The following is a 22105-nucleotide window of genomic DNA, read 5'->3' on the forward strand; positions in this document are numbered from 1 at the left end:
CTCGCTGCAGGGCTGCCATTCCCAAGTAGCCTCGCACTTGGAGACTGCTGGTCCTACCCGCAATCAGTTTTTTTACACATTTGCACTGAGCGGCGAAGGAGGCGTGCTGCTGTCACAACGAATAAGTGAATGTCCTAGAGTCAATGAATGATTTCACTTGATAGTTGAGCCGCCTCCCATCAAACCTTTTTAACCAGGAGTACTTGTACAACCCAAAGTCCCATGAGCCGATGCTCGCCTGTACATTGAGGATCGGGTGACCCTGCTATATTATTGTTTCAGGCTCTCCGCTTGGTCAGACTGCAGGTCCCTCAGCAATTGAGGCCTTCTAGGTGTGGTAAATTGGGTTCCATTTTAAAAGCAGATGGACTTGTCTGGCAAGGCTCCAGCAGCGAGGCCCCCTTCTTCTCCATGTGTGTGTATGTGTGTGTAAGAGAGAGAGAGAGAAAGGTGAGTGTCTGCGGTTAGTCGCTTTCACCCATCAGCAAGGATAATGACGTGATTACCCCAGGCTACTCCTGTCCACTCTGATCAGTGTATAGGCTTCAGGCTTGCATATGCACACACACACACACACACACACACACACACACACACACACACACACACACACCAGACACACACACATGCTCACGGACATGTGCATAAACTCTGTCCTCATTTCATCCTACCTGCCCTTTTGTCTAAATTAGGCTGTTCTTGGTCTAGTGGACCAGTAAAAACACACAATTCAGACACCATTCAGATCCACAAACAGGAAGTAAGGGCGTGTAACGAGACAGGAAGTGGAATAAATGTCGTTCAGGGTTGTTCAGGGTCTGGGCACACAGGCCAGCTGATTGGCTGATTGTCAGGTTGGAATATATATACCATAGGGCAGCAAAGACCCAGAGTCTTACACTTTAGAGTGTTGTCAGCTGAAGGAACAAGCACTTTCGTTAGCTTGCAGCTAAATGCTCCGTACAATATTAGGTTTAATTGAGACAGGCACAACTTTGGACCAGAGCCATGCTTTGACTGAATGGACTTGGTCTGATACAAAGCTATAATTCACCTCTGAAATTAGTGTGTTTTTACATGTTTCCACTCACATTTACAGGCATATAAATTGTAAACAAATGCAGGTGCATCACTTTATCGACTTTTATTATAACTGCAAGAAAATGGATCAGTGATGCATTTTTGGATGCTATGATTAAAGGTGCAATATGTAAAAAAAAATGTTGAAATCCTTAACAGAAAGTGAATAGCATCTCTGTTGTTATATTGTCTGTGTATTGTGTTGCAGAAATATTGACAAGAGTTAGCATGCTAACAAGCTTGCCCCATCCCGTCCCGGTCCAAAGCTCCTGTGCTAGCGGTGTAAACACCAACACTTACCCGGTGCAGCGAGCCCCTAGTACGGACCGCTACCTGCAGGACTAACTGAGCTAACAAGCTAATGGCAGCTACAGTTGGCAGCAGTTACTCTAGTGATATACTGCCCCCTATTTGTTTTAGATATGAATAAATATCACAGGTGGCCAATACTTACATACTGCACTTCTAACAGCCAATCATGCCAACATCAACATAATGTTGTCTTTCTATTCACTGTTTTCTATTGACCATGTCTAAGAGCTGTAAATCTGAATATATAGTTCTTGAGGCCGTGTTTTATTGGATTATACAGCATATTGTATTTTAGGGTGTATCACTGTATGTTGTTCTCTACCCTGCTTTGAAATGTAAAGGACAGCAAGCCACCTCATACAAGGTGATATTTGTTCCAGGGCTAATACGTGGCATTGTGATTTAAGTGTTCATGATGTAAGTGTCCACACCCTGTTGTGAATGGGTTTTTGTGGTATTAGACAGTACAAATATTACATGACATGTTTGTAATGCATAGGTCTAGAATTACAGTAATTGTAGGATCTGCAGAGGCACCGCTTGACAGGGATGTTGGCTTTGCATCTTTTAAATCTGGTCTTCCCTCACCATCTTTGTCAAACAGGGTAAATTAGCACATGTAGCAGGGAGGTGAGCTTGAAGCCGATACATGCAAGAGCCATATTTGCTGGAACAAAGCTTGATGCATTTATTTGCACCTCATGTGAATTTGGAAACATGATTCCTCCTTAAGATTGACTTGAGGTTTGGAGTTGAGTTGCATCATGTGCAAATAAAAACAATGCTTGTAATTTAAAGGTGCACTATGTAGTTTTGGGGAGGACATTTTAATCAGAAGAAAAAGATCTTCATTGACTGTTTTTTTTTCCTAAACAAACTAAATAAACAAACTGACCTTAAAGGGCAGCACAATTTCATACTGTTTTACTTTGTTTATATTTGGCTGACCCTACCGCCTTTCTAGCTTCAAACAGTGTTCTGGGGGCCTTATTTTCCTCTGACAGCAGCTTTTTTATTCAGTTATGCAAAAGATAAATATGGAGTTTGTATCTCCTCTCCAAAATGAATGCATACATTTTGACTGTCCTCAGGAGATTGTGATAACAAATTAGTGTGAAATGAATTTACTGCTTCTTAGGTATACTCACACTGGGCAATCCGTACCGTGCCCAATCATGTTTGACCCCCAAAGTCCAGTTTGTTTGACTAGTGTGAGCGCTCCGTACTGTGCTCAAGCTCGGTACACTTTCTCGGCCCTGGCACAGTTGGCAGAGGTGTGCTTTTGGCATGTTAAGGTTGCTCACACATGAACACAAGCAAGGGTACGCCATATGGATATGACGTATAATCGATGCAACCTTTCCTTTGTGAATACATGAATTTTGCTATGACCAAAACGACTTAAAATAAGCCAGTAAAGCTACAGTCACATTCGCTGTGTTGTTCTCCAGTGTGCTGCGACTGCACTTCTTGTAAACTAAAGGACGCTTTATGATGACATGAAGTCATGCATGTGTCGTACTACGATGTGATGACGTATGTGCAAGAGGTCTCTGTGCTCAGGCCCGATTGGGGCTGGAGCAATGTGAGTGCATGCCATCTGGGGGACTGGGGAGGAGGGACAATCGTGCTTCGGCATGGTACGGAGCAACTGGGCCAATTGTGAGTGCGCCCTAAAATGGCTCCAAGCCCACTTTGGCCTGGAGGGAGGGGATCCTGTTTTTCTTCTTCTTCGTAGTGGTGTCACCATGGCTGTCAGGAGAGCTCTGTCCTTTCTACAACATGCTTGCTTTGTTAATGTATAGGACCATTCCTGCCCACTGTAGCAAGTGCGTAGTGAAGTGAAATAAAACCAAACAGACCATAGTTTTAAATGTCAATGGTTTCACTTGAACATGCATTTGGAAAACCCTGGTCCTCAGCTCTATGTTTTATGGGAGCTGGAGGGATTGTGTAGCCAAGATATGCTCAAAAGAGACTGTCTCTGTTTTCTCCTCAAGGAGACAGACGGGAAAAGTTCACTGCTTCTGAGTAATTTTGACACAAACCAATTTTCTGTTCAAATATTATTGACCATGATTGTGCTGTTTGAGCAGTTTCTGTTGATTCCATGAAATCCAACAAAGTGCCTTTTAACATTTAAAAAACCATCCTGTAATTTTCATCCAGTTGTTTCTGGTTAAAAACAATCCCACAAAACATTTCCCATGCCTTGTGCGGCACAAAGGTGGCATTTATCGGAGGTCTCAAGTGCCATGTGACTCTTTAATTTAGATCTGCGAACCGCCATATTGGTAAACATATTTAAGCAACATGCATAAACAAAATGACATTGTGCGCAGACTTGCTCCAGAACAGCGTTGTGAGATCCATGTCTGCTGCAGCCATTCGTCTGTACAGCTCGGGCCTAGCTGTCTGTGTAGAGATGACACGCCACTTTAGATTTGTCTCCGTCCTGGCAATGAAGGCGCCTCTGTGTTCCTATTTGTGCATCAGGCTGAGGGGATTTCTAGGCCGCCACCTGATTCACATTGCTGTAATTGAGTTGTGGCCATAAGCGCTACTGTGCCTGCCTAGGCCCCAGGTTAATTCACACACCACAAAAGCACTGTTTTACTCCACTTTTCACATGATGTCTGGGGTGCAAATGTAGTGAGTGAGAAAGTCCAATCTATTGGAAAAAGCGCGAGGAGATTACAGGGAGTGTGAGAGCTGAAGGAGGAAAAAGAGTGTAAGAGTTCTCGTGTAGTGGAGCAGTTGTGTGCCAGAGAGGCTATAGGGAGTCACTGAGTCTGCAGCACGTGGATAAGGACCACAAAGCTGTTGGTTTCAAATATCTTTCTTTCTCTTTCTTCCTCTCTCCTCAGAGCTTAGGAGCTGCAATCGATTCAAGGGGAGATTTCCTTGGCCAAGGACAGGGAGATTGACGTTTTTGGGGTAAGCCCGAATTTGTCGCTCCTGTCAACTCTGGGTAATTGGACTTCCCTGCACTTGCGTGTGTGGGTACCAAACGCCATCTTGCTCTCTGCACAATAGCATTGTTCCTCGTCATGTGACTGCCATATTGGCTTTGTTATTGCACTGAACGGGGAGCTCATGATTCTTTAGTCTTCATCGTACATTCTGCTTTTCACTGCTGTCGCAAAGGTCACTTTCTATGTATCTCTGCTGAGGTATTGGAATTATATTCACACACACATACGCAGACACACGCGCCGTACTGTTTCGAGGAGGTACTGTGGCCCGCATGCCGCCAGTGGTAGGATCAAGTCTAATCCTGGGTCTGTTGCATCAGAGTTGGAGCTGGCAGCGGGGAGATTTGCTCTGTCATGTTCGAGCGACAAAGACCAAACAAAAACAGCCATTCATCATTAGGAACTGGCTTGAAGAACTTGGATCATAACTCTGTGACTATAGACTGATTTATTGAGTCTGATTCATCTTCCTCTTGTCAGCTGTGCAACATTGTGGCAGCAGAGAGAATACTAGTGAAGTATTTATTTCGTTCTGTCCTTTCCCTTCATTTCATTTCATGTTGTTCTGCCAGAACGTTGCCACAATAATGACTGGCAGCGAGGAACTGTAAAGGTTGGTAAATTCCTCTCTCAGCCAATCACAGTCCCCGGGAACGTGGCTTAGTTTTCCCTGTCCTTTCCCATTTGCTCTTCTGCTACCTGTACGGACTTGTCTTCTCCTGTCCTGTCCTGTCATGTCTTGTCTTGTCCTGTCCTATCCCGTACATTCTGTCCCTTCCTGGCCCTGGGGAAAGGCGATCTCTTCGCTCAGACGAACACCGTCCCTCATACCAGCCTCCAAGCAAAAAGCAAACAGAATGGTATGCGCACCAAGATGCCAGCCAATACCCAGAAGAATGCAGACTCCCTCTGCAAATCCACTCCTTCATTGGATGCCCACACCAGAGTGGGTGTACGTTTTTGTGCACAAACGCATATTCACTCCCACAGAAGACGTCCATGTGTCGTAACTGAGGGTGACAAGTGGTCTGGCAAATACTTCCCTGTTAGTGACGAGTTTGGCACGCGGGTGGCCTGATGGACAAGAGTAAGACTGGCATTCTGGTCTTTATATTCAAGTCTGTGTTGCTCTCTCTTCTTTTACCTTTCTAGGGGAAAGTTATCCCACTGTAGTTTTTGTGAGGTTAGAAATTGGCAAAGGCAGCCAGAAAAACATGTAGAAATTTAAGTAGGTCAGTTTTCAATTCAGTTTGGCTCTCATTTTAGTTGTTTGGAGGGCAATAAAGCTTATTCACTTCATCTGTTCATGATGAAATGTCACTCTTATTGGAAGCATGTAATTATTCCATTAGCTGCATCATTTATTTATTTATGTTTTATTTAACTGGCAGAGGATACGTGCAGTACTAGCGCACAGTCGTTCTCTGGTTTTCCTTCTCACTCACTGTCTCTGAGTAAGCAGGTTTGGGGTTTTCATCTCCACGTACAGCGGTATTTAACCCTCCCTTGCCCGTCGTAATTTAGACCCAGGCTCATACACGGGTTGGGAAGCGGCCCCGGCAGTTGATGTGGAACACATGCCTTTAATGATTCACACTCTGTGTGCGGTAGGTCGGCGGTGGCTGCTGAGCCGGCTGCCTCTCCCTCTGTCTAGAATGGGACTCCTGTGTTTTTTTTCTCAGTGGTGTGTTTCTCTCCACTCCCCAGATGGAAACTTGAGGGAAGTTGAAATGTGTTGTTATTATGCACAGTTGTTCCTGTATGATGGCACTTTTTATTCTCCTTTCAAAACAGGCATGTTACTTTGCATCTGAATATAGAATATGATTTATAGGCCGGGGCATCTGTAGCAGCACAATCCTTCATTTATAATGGTATGTTGTGATAGATTTGACCTTAACCTCCTTTAATTGAGTTTGGCTGATTTGACAATAAAAATATTTTGATTATTTGTTCACCTCACTTTTTCCTCCTTTATTTGACACCCTTTAAAGGGGCACTATGTAGTTTTGTGGAAGAAATTCAAACTCAAAGTTCAAAGTTTATAATATTAATGAGGTAATAATACAAAGACAGAAATATACATTTTTCCATAAGCTGTTCTCAGATGAAAATGAGGTCCCCAGAACACTTTGAAACAAAGTAAAACAGAATGGAAATGTGTTGTCCTTGAAGGTCATTTTGTTTATTCAGTTTATTCAGTCATGAAAACCAAGAGTTTGTTTATTTAGTTTGCTTAGGCATAAAAAAATCAGTCAGTGGAGATATTTCTGTTCTGATTAAAACTTCCTCAAAACTACATAGTACACCTTTAATTTGATCGTAGTGTTTGTTGCGACTGTGTTGCACACTGGGGCTTTTCACCACATCCACCTCCTGATTTACTCATTTTCAAATTTACACAAACCCCCAAATTTGAGAGTTTTGGTTGAGAAAACTACTTTAAGCTCAGTGTTGTGCTGCTGAGCTCATTTATTGTAAGGCATTTGAATAGCAAAGCTATTGAGTGGCATGTTACTTCCTCACATCAGCAGAATTGCAGAAGTACACTTAAGTCCTGATGCTCAATCGAAGTTTGCAGTGTGCACTTCACCCACAGAGAAAAAAATAGAGAACTTTAAAAAGGCATCATGACTCTCATTCAAACAAACACAGCCAGTGCCTTTCCCCACAGCCACTGGTGTACTTCTCATTGTGTGTGTAAACGGGGAGTTTCAGGCTGTACAGTCAAAGAGCAGTTAAATGTGCCAGCACGTGACAGGGAGTGGGCGCTGTCCCGCCATCCAAGCTGACATAAATGGCTTCCTGTTTTTGCTTTCACCCAGTTCCTCCCCAACCCCAGCCTACATCTTTCCATCCGCGCTTCCATCTTTTGTTCTTCCCCTTTTTTCTCTCTATCTCTTCCTCCGTCTCGCCATCCTGGGTCCCACGCCCCCTTTGTGTGGCCTTGTCTGACCTTTCCTTCCTCCACTCACTCACACATACGCACATCTCTCTATCTCCTACCACACGCACTGACTGGACATTGCGGGTTTGAAGACAAAACGGCTCACGTCCTTGACACAACTGCAAGTAAGCGGCTCTTTCCTTTCTGCAGGGAGACAAACTTACGGGTGGCCGCAGCACTTAACATAGAGACCAATGCACTTGCTGACCTTGCTTGACAGAGTGGCTCATATGTGGTGGATGAGTCAAGAAATAGCATGCACATGCCAGGATGAAGCATTGTATTAATGTGCAAAAGCGATGCAGTCATTGTTTCGCTGGCAGTAATGGATCACACTCTTGTTATGATTCAAGGAAATGTTTGTGTGTGTGATTGGAAGGCTTTTACATTAGTGGGAGAGTAATTCAGATTTAGCTTTTTTCCCACAAGAGCTTGACTTAATGCCCGCAAGTTTACCAATCCAGTTTACTGTGTTTTTATGTGGTGGTGCTCAGTTTTTTACAATACCCATAATCCACTGCATAACAAAGTGCCACTCGTAAAGCTTTGCTTTAATGAAACAATGCCTTTGTGCTGTTTTATGTAACGTGTTTTGTGTAAATTGGTGTTAATCTGTTTGGGCTCATAAATTAAGCTTTCTGTTAGAACTTGTTCTATAAAGTTCGCTGCTCTCAGTGCTGGTTTTGGAACAACAGAGCGAGCGCTCGAAGTGTGTGTGTGTGTGAGTGTGTGAGTGAGTGCTGAAATTGATGAAGAGACCTCCCTGGATTTGAGTGTTGCTACAAAGCACCACCCGATACTGTATGCAGAAAGCCCCAGCCACTCTAGGCAAGAGGGCGTAGCTAACTGTACTGAGTAGTCTGCAGTTCCTCTTTGGGGCGCCTCCTGACAGGAACTTGGCAGCGAGGAAACATAAACAAATTCCCTGTGGTGGGCTGGCAGGCTGGGCGGCGCGGTTCCCCCCTGTTACCATACATGCACAGCACAGCGTAGCTCGGCTCAGGCTAGCCCGCTCAGCTCAGCTCAGCACCCACAAGCTGTGAGAAATAGATCTTAAAGGGACAGGTGCCGCCTGCGCTCCTTAAAGGGGCACAGGCCCACTCTCTATCTGCAGTCTGCTTTTTCTTGTAGTGGTCACAGTTGCATACACCGACATGTTTGCTTTTCACTGTATTGTTTCAGACTGACAGTGATGTGTGTTACTTCTGGTGCACTGACCTCTTGGCGGTCTCCACCAACACCATTTAAATGCCGCCTGGGGGAGGGAAACTGCTGCCAGGGGTCCCAAAATTGTTGGTTGTGCTGAGGTAGCAAAAAAGCTGAGGCGATGATGATGTAACGATGGAGGTTGGGGAGATAGAAGGGAGGCCATGCAATCCAGCATGCATGAGAGAAAGGGTGTGGTTGGCCCAGCAGCCATAAAACACACACATGCATATGCTCACACACACATGTGCAGTTTTCCCACAACCAAAACATACTCAAGCATACATGCTTGCACATATTTAAACACATAGGCTGACATGCTTGCAGTTTTCTCTTTCTCTCGCCCTCTTTCTCTCTCGCTCTGCAAACACAGGGGTGTATTGTGCAGCCTGACCTGGTCCCGGTCCAAAGGCAAAGAGAACCCAGATTGCTGAAACAGAGAGCCCACTACTAACAGGCCGGCCAGGCTGTAGTTGTTATAGCCCGCTACAGCCTTCCAAACCAAAGGGGACTGCTAGCTGAGCCCAGACACTGTGTGTACATCTATGTGTGTGTGTGTGTGTTGTGTGTACATTTGCACGTTCTTTTTGATCAGCCACAGAAGGGTTTTTTGGACGGCACTTGCAGGAGCCTACATGGCACCTCGGCGCAATTTCATAAGCACTGGTAAAGGCATTTGCCTGACTTTTAATAGCCCTCCGTCTCCACAACATCGTCCAAATGCTCTGTTTTCAACCGTCCTTTAATAACGGTGCTGGTGGAGATGGGCCGCAGAAAAGAGGGCGATGGCGAGTAGGAGGTGGAGACCCTTCTCCTCCTCCTCCTCCTATTTCTTGAAGGAGGATTGCATATGAATCTCTCTTTCACTTTTTTTGTGGAGTGGTGACGAATGCAAGAGCGAGCTCACAGTCTGCCTCACTGGTTTCAGTTGCCTGTCAGACTGTCTCATCTGTGTGTACTTATCATGTGATTAGCACCTCTGTGAGTGTAGTTTAGTTAGAAAGTATAGCGCTTTAACAGGCTGGAGTTTAGATATTGCAGTATGATTTTTTTTTGGGAGTAAAATGGTTAAACAGTTTTCTTTTCAAAAAGTGGCTGCAACACATTTGTGTACCCCAGCTAGTTACATTAGTAACTAATTACATTATACCCACTGACTTCCTTCTCAAAGTCATTTCAGCTGTGAGCAGACACCTCAAGTACTTCAAAACTGGAAGTGGTGAGGGATTATGTCACTGCCAGACATTTTGTGGAAATAACAATGCTGTCGTTTCCCCAACTTTGTGTGCGTGTGTGTGCCTGTGTGTGTGTTTATGTAAGAGAGAGAATAGAACAGTCAGTGCTCTCTCTGCGAGCAGCAGAGGAGCGGCGGATGAGAAGAGGGTGACAGAAAATGTTAGGATCCACTGACAGAGCGCAGCACAGGCAGCTCTGGTGACACTGCAGTTCACAGGAGGAAAGCGAGGCGAGAGAGGGAGAGAGAGGGAGGCTGTTGGAAGTGGAGGAGAAGACGTCACCGAAAAGTGAGTTAGAGAGACAGTAAGAATCTTCCCCCCGCAGGATGATTGTAGATGAGGACACTGGAAAAAGAGGAGATTAAGAGAAGGAGACGAGGATGAGCACTGCTGGCGTGGCAGCAGGTCTCCTGGGATGCCATTAGCTGGTGTGTGTGTGTGTGTGTATGTGTGTGTGTGTGTGTCCTCGTATAGTACTTCACCATTTAACTTAAGGCTTACTGAGGCTTAATGCACGTACATGGCCACGGTTGTGTGTCTGAACACTCACGTGGAGTAAAACCTCCCGCCAATGAGGTAAAGAAGACAGCATCAAGGGCCCAGATGTATCCACCCCCCCACACCTCCTCTTCCAGGTCCCAGTAGGCACATCTCTGTAATGGCCCCCTATCGATCCTGAGACCTCCTTGTCCACACTCAATGCCCATCGATCGGCACCTTGCAAAGAGTCTCGAAGGGCTGCTTCACATCCTGTGGCTCGCTGTGTGGAAAGTGTGTGTGTGTGTAAAAGAGCGCTTTTTTTTTTTACATATTAGAAAAAAGAAACCTGTGTCCGCATGCTCGTGCCTTCATACATCTGTATACCTGTGTGCGTATGTGTGTATAGGAAGGTGCGAGTCCAACCTCCCTTACTCCCATTAATGGAGCCAGAAACCTTGGCTGAAATTGTCCTGTTGCACCATGAAGCGAAGGCCTTACTCTCATTAAACCATGAACGATGCAGGCCTCTAAAACCTTGCAGCATAAAGACATAAACACCCAACATAAAAAGACTCACTCAGCCTCTCTCTCAGTCTCCCACAAGAGAGACAAGACAGAGAGAGAAGAATAAAAGACTCCCTCGCCTCCCATGTCAGAAAAAAAAAAGCCTGATTAATCAGTCAAGCCACATGAAAACTTTGCTTGTTATTGTTGCTGCTTGATTTATTGAAGGCCTGGATCTGGGTCAAGCATCCCCCCTTCTATTTCTCTCTCTTCCCTCTCCCTTCTTTTTTTACCCTCTCTGCCTTTTTTTTTCTACCTAAATAAGGGCCCACCCCCCACGTCTCTTCCCTTTGTCTCTCATCTGGTTTTCTGTTTTTGTTAAAGGACAGTTGATTAATGGTGCCACAGACAAAGCCCACAGTCTGCTCTCAGGCCGGGCTCAGATAGGGCTCCGCTCTAGGTAAACCAAAACACATGTGCTCTGGACAGCCACTGGGAACCCCTGAGGAGAGAGAAAGGGGAAAGAGAGAAGAAATTAACGACAGTAGTGGCTGATGTATTATATACAGTGATATAGGGTCCTTCCTGCACTGGAAAATGTGCAGTAAAAGGAAAAGGCGGAAGGATGAAGGAGTTGTGTATAACATGTGCTCAGGGTGTGGCCTTTACACTGCTGAGATTTAGTTGCACCATGCTACATCTGTGCTGTTCATTAAAATATAAAGCTATCCTTCTGTTCAGGCTCAGCTTCACCTCGCGCAGTGTGAAATTGCACATATTTACTGATTGTAATGTAGCAAAGAGACATTTCAACACCTGAGTATTGTTTTCTTGCCTGCAGGCTCCTCAGGAATGAGCACAGTGCCACTGAGAGTCTTGTAGAAGAGAATTGCCTTATTGAATGATAAAGAAACATATTACTGTGACTGCATTGAGAGCTTCATTGTCAATTGTCTTCATAATGGCAGGCCTTCACACTGATGTCACACACACTACTGTGTTTGTGTATTTATGTTTGCATGCGTTGGCGTGGTCTAATTGGCTGCCGCCTAAGGTAAACATGTCACCATAGGAATTAATAGCCAGAGGGTATATTGGTTAATAACAATAATGTGTTCAGTTATACTATATGGCACCATTTATTACACTCTCCTTCAATTTAGAGGTAAACAACACATCCAACTATAAGCCCATATAGACAGTAGTATATATGTAGCATATATGAGTATAATGATGATTATATTATATGAGCAGAGATTATAAATGCTCAACTTTCCTTTATGGTGACTCTTTGCTCTTAAGGGCCCTATTATCCCTGTATGGCTATATGTTGTGTGTGTGTAACTCATCCACCCAAGATGTTGCCACGCTGATGATTTTCTCAGTGTTTATGCTGCATTCATGCAATGTCGGCAAAGTCTCTAGGACCGATAAAGACAAATAAAACTATAAAATGTAAAAAGTCCAACAGTGAAGTTGCTCAAATGTCAGTGCCGACTGGCAGATTAGGAACACATGTTGCTAATGTTAGCTTATGTCCAGGTAATGAAGCAGTGTTCTTCTTTATTTGATGGCTTGATTGATGACGTGAAGTTGTGAACAATCGCAATGGCATCGTGGTATACCAGGATTGGCACAGTAACGCAAGATAAATCACCACAGCTGAAGACGGCATATTGGAAATGTCTGGTCACGTCTGTTTATGCACACACTACCAACAACTACTGATGAGGTATGAGGGTCTTGAAGGGTTGTCCCGTTTCATTGGGGGAGATTTTAGCCACTATCCCTTGTAACAAGGAGGCACTTGGAAAACCAGGTTGAAATTGGAAATGGGATTTTGTGTTCATGCATGCTGCTTTTGCGGTTTGGTGCAATTTGTTAACAAGTGAAACCAGATACAAACAAACATGTAAAACTCATCTTTCAAATTCAAATGAGCTTGGTTGCTTCAGTGATTTTGAAGGCATTTTGCCACAGTTTTTTGACTCTCTCTGTAGTTGTTTACCCCATGTAGGAGAAATCAGGGGAAACTTTTTCCCTCTCGACCGGGTTTTTGTTACATGAACGGTGCTACCAACCAACCTGAAGTATGTGGGCCAAGGCAAGCAGGGATTGAGTGTTGTTTTGGAGGCAGCGAGATCCAGGAGGAGTCTAGCTGGTCAGCAAGGTCACCATCCAACACCAACAACACCAGCACTTTGCAAAATTGTGCACACCCAGAGAAACAGAGAAAGGATGGAGCTCTCCTGAGGAGTTTGTTACAGTCATCCACCGCATCTCACTCAGACAATATGTGCCTGCCAGCTTCCTGTCTTTCCCGGCTCACACACAGGGATAATCCCGAAGCCTTCCTCTGGGTCTATGAGGGATTAGCAGTGGCATGTGGACTGCCGGAAGAGGAGGCAGGCAGAGAGCAGACAAGTAGTGACTGTAGCCCTGGAGCAACACCGCTTTATTAGGAATAAATCTATTCTCCATCCACTCTGTACTGTCCTCTTTCCAGTGATTGGTCCGGATTTGTTGGGAGTCTGCAGGGAAAAGTGCAGCTTAAACTGTTGACCCAGGCCTGACCAGTACAGCTATATGTTGGTTAGTGGTGCAACTGATAACAAAACTCATCTTTCGGATCACTAAAAATTAGGGTGCGGACCACTGATTAACAACATTTCGTTACACCACTAATACTGATGGAGGATATTCTAGTTCAAATCACTTGATATTTGACACAAATTGGTGTGAGAAAATGCACTGGGGACTGTTCACAATCGTCAGGGTGACTGGGACTGGGGCTGCATTTTGAGCAGGCCTCTAGAGTGGTGCATTTTTTGGACTTTCCCTTTCCAAGCTCTGCACGTGAAGACTGTACCATAGTGCTTGCTTAAGTTTCCTTCCCAGTGCCAAACTGACACCAGGAAGAAGGAGAAAACTTTGTCTCACGCTCCGGCTACATTTGCAATAAACATGTGGTCAAAAAGTCAGCTGAGGTTCTGCTGATGGGCAGAAACCAGCTGAGTGGAAATGTGTGCAACACATTTTTTCCTTTTTTTTTTTTTTTTTGTACTTCTTCTTTATGTGATGTAAGACTACTCTACGGTCCATTAAATATGTGCCCGACATTGCCATTGAGCATGGTGTTGACAGAGGAAAGACTGTGGTGTGCAGTGAATCCAAAAAAATCAACAGTGTTTTCCTAGATAACCAGAGCGGTGTTCATGGCAGTGGTATAGGTGACATGTCACTTGTTGACACTCTAACCTGCTGTGGGGCCTGAGCACTATAGTCCAAACAAGCATGGTTGTCTGCTCTGATGAGCACAGAGCCAAGTGGCTCATCTTCACTTCATTAGACCGAGCGCCTGTTAATAATTCATGCCCAGCTTTCCCCGGAAGCAAAACCAAAGGCTCAGCTGCGCCTGTCTGTCCATATTTCTTGTCACCGGACATTTAAGCCTCTCCCCATTTTGGACTACGAGTTATTTACTCACTTAACCCAACTCCCCTCCTCCCTTCCTCAGCCTGCGATGTGCACCTGCCTGGGTGAGCAGATGATGCTGTAGTGCCAGAGGCAGAGGTAGAGCAGTTTTGACATATTTTTATCTTTTATTTTTCTGTTACCTTGTTTTTCTCTGTCGTTGCCTTCCCCCTCCATTGTTACTCAGAGATGATGTGTACCCAGTGTACCCAATGTACTCGTTCTTCCTCCCTCCCTCCCTCCATCCCCGGGGAGTGTCTGTTCTCGCTTTATATTTTAGTGTTGTTTCGGCTGTTTTTTTTCTCTCTCTCCCTGCTCATCGTCTCTTGTTGCACTACGGTGTCAGATTTAGTTATGTATGCACCCCATGTGTTTGATCCCCCACCACTCCTGTGTTGTGTACATTGCATAACCACCCGCTGCTAACCCTAGAAGTGTACCTCAGTTCCCTCTCTCCCTCTCTCCCTCTCATTCCTCTTCTTCTGACACCCCCCCCCCCCATCTCCCTTTTCTTTCTTTGGCAGCAATCCAGGTCGTCACTCCTCCATCCCTCCCTTCTCTCCCTCCAATCCCAAACCTTGAAAGTTGGAGCAGTTGCCTCTCTAACTCTCTGAGTGTATTTGTCTTTTCCTCCCTTCCACTCCTTCTACCTTGCTATTCACTTTATTTCCCATCCTCTCCCTCCTCTCTCTGCTCATCTCCTCTCCCTGCCTCTTGCTCTCCACTCTCCCAGTGGTCTCATTAGGCGTGAAGGAGGCTGCCTGGTGTGTGTGTGTGTGTGTTGGTGTGTGTGTGTGTGTGTGTGTGTGTGTGTTATCTTAGCCAAAGTCTCACTTGACTGAGCAAGCCACTCGCACTAGCGGGGGCCTGGGCTCCATTATTACCACAAAGCTGTCACAAACAGTATATAAAGTAGCCTCCTGTTGCCGACTTGTGGGTGAACACAGGGTACTCTCTTAACAACAGAAGCTACCACTGTTCTGCCGTCCTTGTACTAAAGGAAAACTACTGTTGCCACATAATCTGGCTGTAGCTTTACTAGCATATGCTGCTCCGGACACTCAAAACCAAATACCGAACATCTGTCTTCTCTCTAGAATGACACTCCACCTATGTGGTCCAACCTGTGGGATGTCGGATGCCCCTCTGTCTTCTTTTCTTCTGAGTGAGTGAATGATTATGTGTGCGTGCGTGTGTGTGTGTCCACCACTGTTTTGCTAGTGTCTAGTTACAGGGGATGTGCAGGAATGGGCCCCTCTGCTGCCTCGCTGGCAGGCTTGACCCCGGCAGGTCAACGTCCATTACTGCACGAAACCTAAATGTCAAGCACGGCCCTCCCGCTACAGCCATTTGTCTTTCTCTGTGGGTCAGTCAGCCTGGACACGCTCACATATGCACGCGAACGCACTCACCTGCTCCTGCGTGACCAGTCTGACATGCACAGATATCTTCCACAACAGGGGACTGCAATGATTTCCTGATTTATCATGTGTCTCTGCATCCAAGAATGAATAAATTGTTCCTCATAGATACCAGGAATTCATTTCGTCCAACAAGTTCTAGCTTATCAGTGCTATTGAGTGACTGACAACATGACTGGACCCAGCTGTTGGCCAACAGTTGTTTAGTTTTAGCTTATCTGTGAGTGGACTGACTAACCTTTGGTGCTGATAATGACCACAAAGTCAGTGGATGGACTTTTAGATGCACTTAAAAAGTAGTTGAAAACTGTTTTTAAGTGCTTTTGACAGTTAAAAAAGCCTTGATGATGCAGGGAACTGTACAAAAGTGAAAGAAGTACAATAGTTATAGGATCAAGGACAGAAATGATTTCCTTTCATCACTAGCTCTAAGCGATCGTTCGCTTTGATTTTCTTTTGTGACAAGGTCACATCATGAGAAAGATTCATTCACTATTTAAACATTTTGTTATCCTGGAGGTGATTGAGGCTGGGGAAACATCTTGAAAAACCGAACGCCGCCTCATTTTTCCGCTCTCACCTCGTGCGTCAGGTCCTTTTTCAGCTCTCTCTCCAGCAGTCAACTTGGAAAAAGCATTTATTTCTCATCTGTTAAACAACCTCAGCCTCTGTATACAGTGATGAGCCCTCACAGCCATTATCAGAAAGCACACTGGCCAGCTCCATCACTTGTTCCCCCACATTACTGAGCAACAGCCATCCATTTTAATAGATAACGCTCATGAAAGCCCGTGGAAGCTGCAGCGAGCGTCCGCACACACTCACACACACACACACACACACACACACACATGCACATATATAAACACACGACTTGTTTACAGGAAGCTGTCAGCCATGTGTCCTTATGATAAATAAACAGGGAAGCGTCCCCTTTTTAATGATGGCGTGTACAGGCCTGCGCGCTGAATATTGACGGAAAGATTGAAAGCGTTCTCAAGGGCCTTTCCAACATGACGTATGGCTCCCGCTCTGTATTTTTTCTCTCCTGCCCTTCATTTTTACCCACCCCCCCACCCATCTCAGCTCTCCTTTTATTTATCTTAGACGGCAGCTTGTGCAGGGGTTTTGCAGACGTGAGAGATGCCATAAACACATTTATCAAGCGTGGCTGCCAATAGGGAAAACATCAGGAGTATGAATGAGAAGAATGTGATAATAAACGCATAACAATGCAAAGTGAGTTCCTCAGGGACAGCGGAGGGCATCGGCAAAGTATAGCGCCAATGGAAGCAGGTTGCTTTTGAGTTTTCACAAACCTGAAGCGAGCAGTGGCAGCTCAGGATACCACAGCAACAATGCCACCTGCATTAGCAGTCCGCCCGTGCAGCGCAGAAGGTGCCGCGCTCCTCGCTTTGATAAATGTTTCATTGTTTATGCTGTCTCCGTCTCGCTTTCTTCTCCGTCTCCCCCCATCCCCACACCCCCCCACCCCCCCCGCCTCTCCATCCAACATGTACAGTGGTGAGTGCGTTCAGAGACTGGCAAGCTTTTTACCAAGTGTTGTTTCAGCGCTAGTCAAGCGTTTGATGTCTGTCTCAATTGTTGTTCATCGGGCCTCCCCGGGCCGAGATCACAGGCAGCGTTTATTAATTTGCAGGTTCAAGTTGTCAGCTGAGGGACCGCTACCAGCAGGTCCTCCACGTGGCTTTTTTTTTTTTTCTTTCTTTCCCTTTTTTTTTTTTTTTTTTTTTCTTAAACACTATATGCTGCCCCCTTTTTTGACTATTAGCAATTGACCTACTTTCTGGATCTAAAGTTAGCTGCACTCAAGGCAAAGGCGTGAGCTGAACGCTTTGCTTGTGAAAGGGGGGGTCAGGGTGTTATCTGTGCTTTACAAAGACGCGGGGTTAATTGATGCATGCCGGTGTCACTGTCCTGATTGCTGGCTTTTTTGCCTCGTCGGCTTTTTTAAGCTGCTGTTTAACCCCATTATCTGATTGGTTGTATGTGTGGAGGGTTAGGGAGTATTTTTGTGTGTGTGTGTTTGAGTCCTAGTTGCCTCACAAAGATGAAGAGCTCTCTCTTTACCTAAGGGGGATGGGGTTTGACAGTACTGTAGCGCCCCCACCCACCCTCCATCCTTCTATCGAGGCCCCCCCTCACCCACCATCCCCCTCTTGCTGATGAATGTGTTTTTCTTAAAGGAAGGAGGTGGTTGGTTGAGAGGAGTCTCTTTTAATGTAGCTTTTTTTTCTACGTGTGTGTGTGTGTGTGTGCGTGTGGCTTTGCTAATGCTGTGCAGGGCCGTGCTGCGGGGCTACAGGCAGGCAGACTCGGAGGCAGGCCCGCAACCTCGACCCCAGCATCATTTGTTTGGACGAGGGCCGTCAGCGCCTGTCGCGCGGCCCATGATGAAGTGTCAGTCGGTAATTGTCCCCGCGAAGCATCCACATCTCAGGGGGTGATGGGGGAGGGAGGGAGGATGGGGGAGGCAGGGAGCTGACAGAGAGAGAAATGACACCCTGGGCTCCTCCTATTCTCTCTCTCTCCCTCGCTCCTTTTAACTCCCTCTTTCCCTCCAGTTTTTCTTCCCAGTCTTCCTACAGCTGCACCTCATATGAAGGTCTGCTGCGTGCCTGGCTCAGACCAGTGGCTCCCATGGAGTTTCAGCTGGGCCTCAGCGGCAACATGATGTCTGTTTGTGCATCTACTGTACATCTGAAGTATGTCTCTGCCTCTGTGTATGCACAAGAGATGGCATGTTTAGTGTAGCTGCGGTGAATAATTGATAACTTGACAACTATTAAATCAATCGCCAACTTTTGACTGTCGATTAATCAGTTTGGGTCATTTTTTAGAATAAAAGTCAAAATTCTCTGATTCCAGCTTCTCCTATATGACAGCAAACAGAATATCTGTACATTGAAAGAAAGGAAGACGTCCGCTTCTGCTCTGGGGAACCATGATTGACATTTTTCATTGTTTCAGAAACAACAACAGATTATGAAAATAATCGTTAGTTGCGGCCCTCATGTTTAAACCTACTGTATTTTTCCTTCCTCTATTATCTATCAACCACTCCTCCTCCATTCAGTCCTCCATTTTTTTTTCTCCCTCATACTCTCCACATCCCAATTATCTCCCAAAGCCTTGTACTCAAAATAGGCTATTCATTTTGTTAAGAGTCCTCTTGAAACCTCATGGTCGAAAAACAGTGGCTGCCCCCGCTTGCCCAATCATCTTGAAAATACATATATATTTTTTCCCAGCCCTGCTCGTTTTGGTAATTAGATTTAGCGCGGGGGCTTATATTGATCGAACGATGTCTCTATGTAATGAAAAGCTTTTACAGGACGCACGGCGGCTATTTATAGCACGATCCATAATGTGTTGCTGTACGACAGGGGCCCCTAATGCACATCGTGCAGGCTCCTGTGCATAAATTGCCAGCGGAGGTATGAAGTCAGAGCCCAATGTAAGTAGCTCTATGATGGAGGAGTGGGGGGGGGGGGGGGTTAAAAAGACAGATAATAGGGGAGAAAAGAGAGATGGAGATGAAAGGACAGACAAAGGATCAGGTGAAAGAGGGATGAAGAGGGGGATAAATATGAAGGAGAGGGGACCCAACATTGAGAAGAAGTACAGAAGATGAATATGGAAAGGTGGGAAGGGCAGGAAATGGAGATGCGGAAAGAGGCTAAGCAGCCAAGAGAGACGAGGATATGAAGGAAACCACCTTGAGATATGAGTCCTATATTTCCAGTTTCCTCATTCCTCCATAAGACCCCCCCTCCACCACCACCTCCCCTGCTATCAGCACCTTTATGATGATGGGATGAAAACTGTAATGCATGCCAGATCAGCGTCAAGGTTCCTTATAGAGTGAATCAAAGAACAACGACAGGAAAGAGTGTGTCTGAAGAGTGAAGGATGAAATACAGGATTTAAGAAGAAGAGAAAATTAAAAAAATAATGTCACATTAAAGACCAGAAGGTACAAGCGCCATTATTTTGGCACGTGGCTCCCTATGACACCCTGAGGACAGCAGGTGAAATGGGGGGGGGCAGATGGGAGGTCTGTCTGTCTGTCTGTCTGTTGGCTGCAGGTGGAACACAGCCTGCCACTCCTGCTGTCTAAATGAGGAGCCCCTCTTTCCCTCTCTCTCTTCCACACACACACACACACACACAGTCTCTCTCTCCCACTTTCTCTTTAATGGGGCACTGGCCTGGGGCGCTAAACCAGCTCCCTCCGGAGCAACACTCACACAGCATGCACACACACTGATCACACATTACTGACACTCCTGGATACCCTCGCGCGTGGTGGGGTACGCACACACACACGCAGAAAGAAAAGGGAGAGGCAAAGGAAACCACAGCTCGCCAAATTATGCCCCAGTCTGCGAGATGATGAATCTGGTTGGTGATTAGTTAGTCGAGGAAGGAGGCGCACTGCTTAGGCCCTTTAATGGGGTATAATTTGGAAGATAACTGTATTGTCCTATCTCTCTTGACATTTAAATCTAATCAGACCCTGCTGGTTAGCACTGTGGTCCAGGACGAGGGAGCCTGGGAGGGATGAAAGGCTGCTCACGGAGAGGGATTGGCTCATAGTGGGGCATTCATCCCTCTGGGCTGCTCAGGCAAAGCAATTAGACAACAAGGCCCAGGCACACACGTTATTTCCTGCATTTCTTTTTTACGTATTTTTGTGTAACTGATCAGTTAGCAGAGCCTTAAAATCAGTAACAGAATAGCATAGCAACAGATGCAAGTCTATTCCCCTTCCACACACACACACAAACATCACTTGGGAGTCACTCCAAGGGCTCTCCTCTGCTCCCTTATTACCGCAGATGAGATGCTCAGTTTGATTAACACTTCTCTTTCATCCTCTTCATTAGCAGAGGAAAGCCACTGCAGCAGCCGCGGCCCATGAAAAGAGGGCATGAATTAGAATCCACTTATTCCATAGACTGCCACTAATTCCACACAATGGCGGTTAATGGTGGGGAGTAATAGGAAAAGGGTGTTTCTAATTGTTTCTTTGGATGGTGCGGTGCACACTGCAGCAGCTGTTTGCAGACACCGAACCAGGCCGCGCAAAAAAGGACGCCGGCGTTGGGTTGCCCGCACAACTCCGTTCGATAGAGCTCACGAGCAATAAATGCACGTAGACGAGCTTATTTCCTCCGGCGAAGCGTCTTGCTGAGCGGAGGAGCTGGGCCCCAGTCAATGAGAACCACCTGGCGCTGAGGGAAGTGATTAGGGTTGGCACCACAGTGAGCGAAGAGCTGTTTTGTTAAGGAGGATTGAGATGCGGAGGAGGGGTTGGGGGGGAGGACTCACCGGAGTTTGGTTTGTTGGGGAAATATTGACGTTAGGTTTTTGTCACAGCCAGATCTGAGGCACAGTGTTTTTTTGTTGGTGCTCAATTAGAGCGAATTATTTGGGTTTCAGCATGTGTTCTGGGTTTTCACACTGGTGCTGATTGGCGGGCGGGTTGGAGCGTGGGACATGCCACAACAGTGGGGTTGTGGGTTCAGCTCCCACACAGACTAACACACATACCAGCTTAGAAGTCCAAATAGTTGAGAGAGTGGCTAACCATGTAAGGAATGAGCACTTTGTCTGCACTGATGGAAATTTAATTGAAAACCACAAAAATGTGTCAGTAGATGCAGAGAGAACAATTTCTGTGTGGTGAGAGGTTCAGTTGCAGCCGGGCCCACCCACACTACAAACAGACAGTGTTTGTAGTATGGGTGTAATATGGGTGTAGTATGGGTGTAGTCCGGGCTCCCATCAAACGGCATTAAATGTGTTTCCTTGTTACAATGCATCACTGTGACATTAAATTACAACAGTCATCTCAAATAAGCATATTCTGCTTTATCATCTACTTTATGCTAAATTGGACCATACTTGAATCATCAGTGAAGATCATGCTGTTTTGAAGAAGACTCAAAACTAATGATTGAGACCATAAACTCATTCGCAAACTGTTCACCAAGGTCATAGATCAAGTGGGAAGTAGGATCATTTTCTCGTAAGCTTACATATAATCCGACGTCTTTTTGAAACCAGTTCACTTCTGATCCATATTTTAAAGTTTCAATGCCTGATCAAAATTTCTTGTTTGTGCCAACTGTCACTGCTATAGAGGCGCTCTGATCAAGAAATGTTAATGTTATTATAATAATTAATATAATGTTATTAATTGGGTGACTTAACAGGCAAAGGATAATTTATGTTTATTACAACTGGGGTATTAGTTTTGTTGTTTAGCACTGTACTCACCAAATAAGTTGTGCAAATGTTAGAAAATAGCGACATGGCTACAACAAAGTCAGTCCGTAAAAATGCTGAAACCTTAATTGATGTTTTTAAAGGGCAGTTTGGTCAGTAATTATGCCTTCGTTTGCTCTTCCGGCTAACCTTGAGGTTTGTTTTAAAGCTTTGAAA

The 22105-nt window shown here is 45.5% G+C and overlaps 1 protein-coding gene across 7 annotated transcripts in view; it reads left to right on the forward strand.

Moving 5' to 3' along the window:
- raraa (retinoic acid receptor, alpha a) overlaps positions 1 to 22105 on the forward strand; it is a 148718-nt gene that overhangs the window by 16405 nt on the left and 110208 nt on the right. For 3 of the 7 annotated variants that reach the window (XM_084342661.1, XM_084342663.1, XM_084342665.1), the window contains exon 2: positions 4260 to 4329. The exons of 3 other annotated variants lie outside the window; for them this stretch is intronic. The gene's annotated coding sequence lies outside the window, so the exon portion shown is untranslated. Of the gene's footprint in view, positions 1 to 4259; positions 4330 to 7389; positions 7440 to 22105 lie in introns of those variants that run through there. One more of the 7 variants, XM_084342667.1, reaches the window with a different exon arrangement.

Source organism: Pagrus pagrus, assembly GCF_965226575.1.
Source record: "Pagrus pagrus genome assembly, chromosome: 21".
In the NCBI taxonomy this organism is placed as follows: Eukaryota; Metazoa; Chordata; class Actinopteri; order Spariformes; family Sparidae; genus Pagrus; species Pagrus pagrus.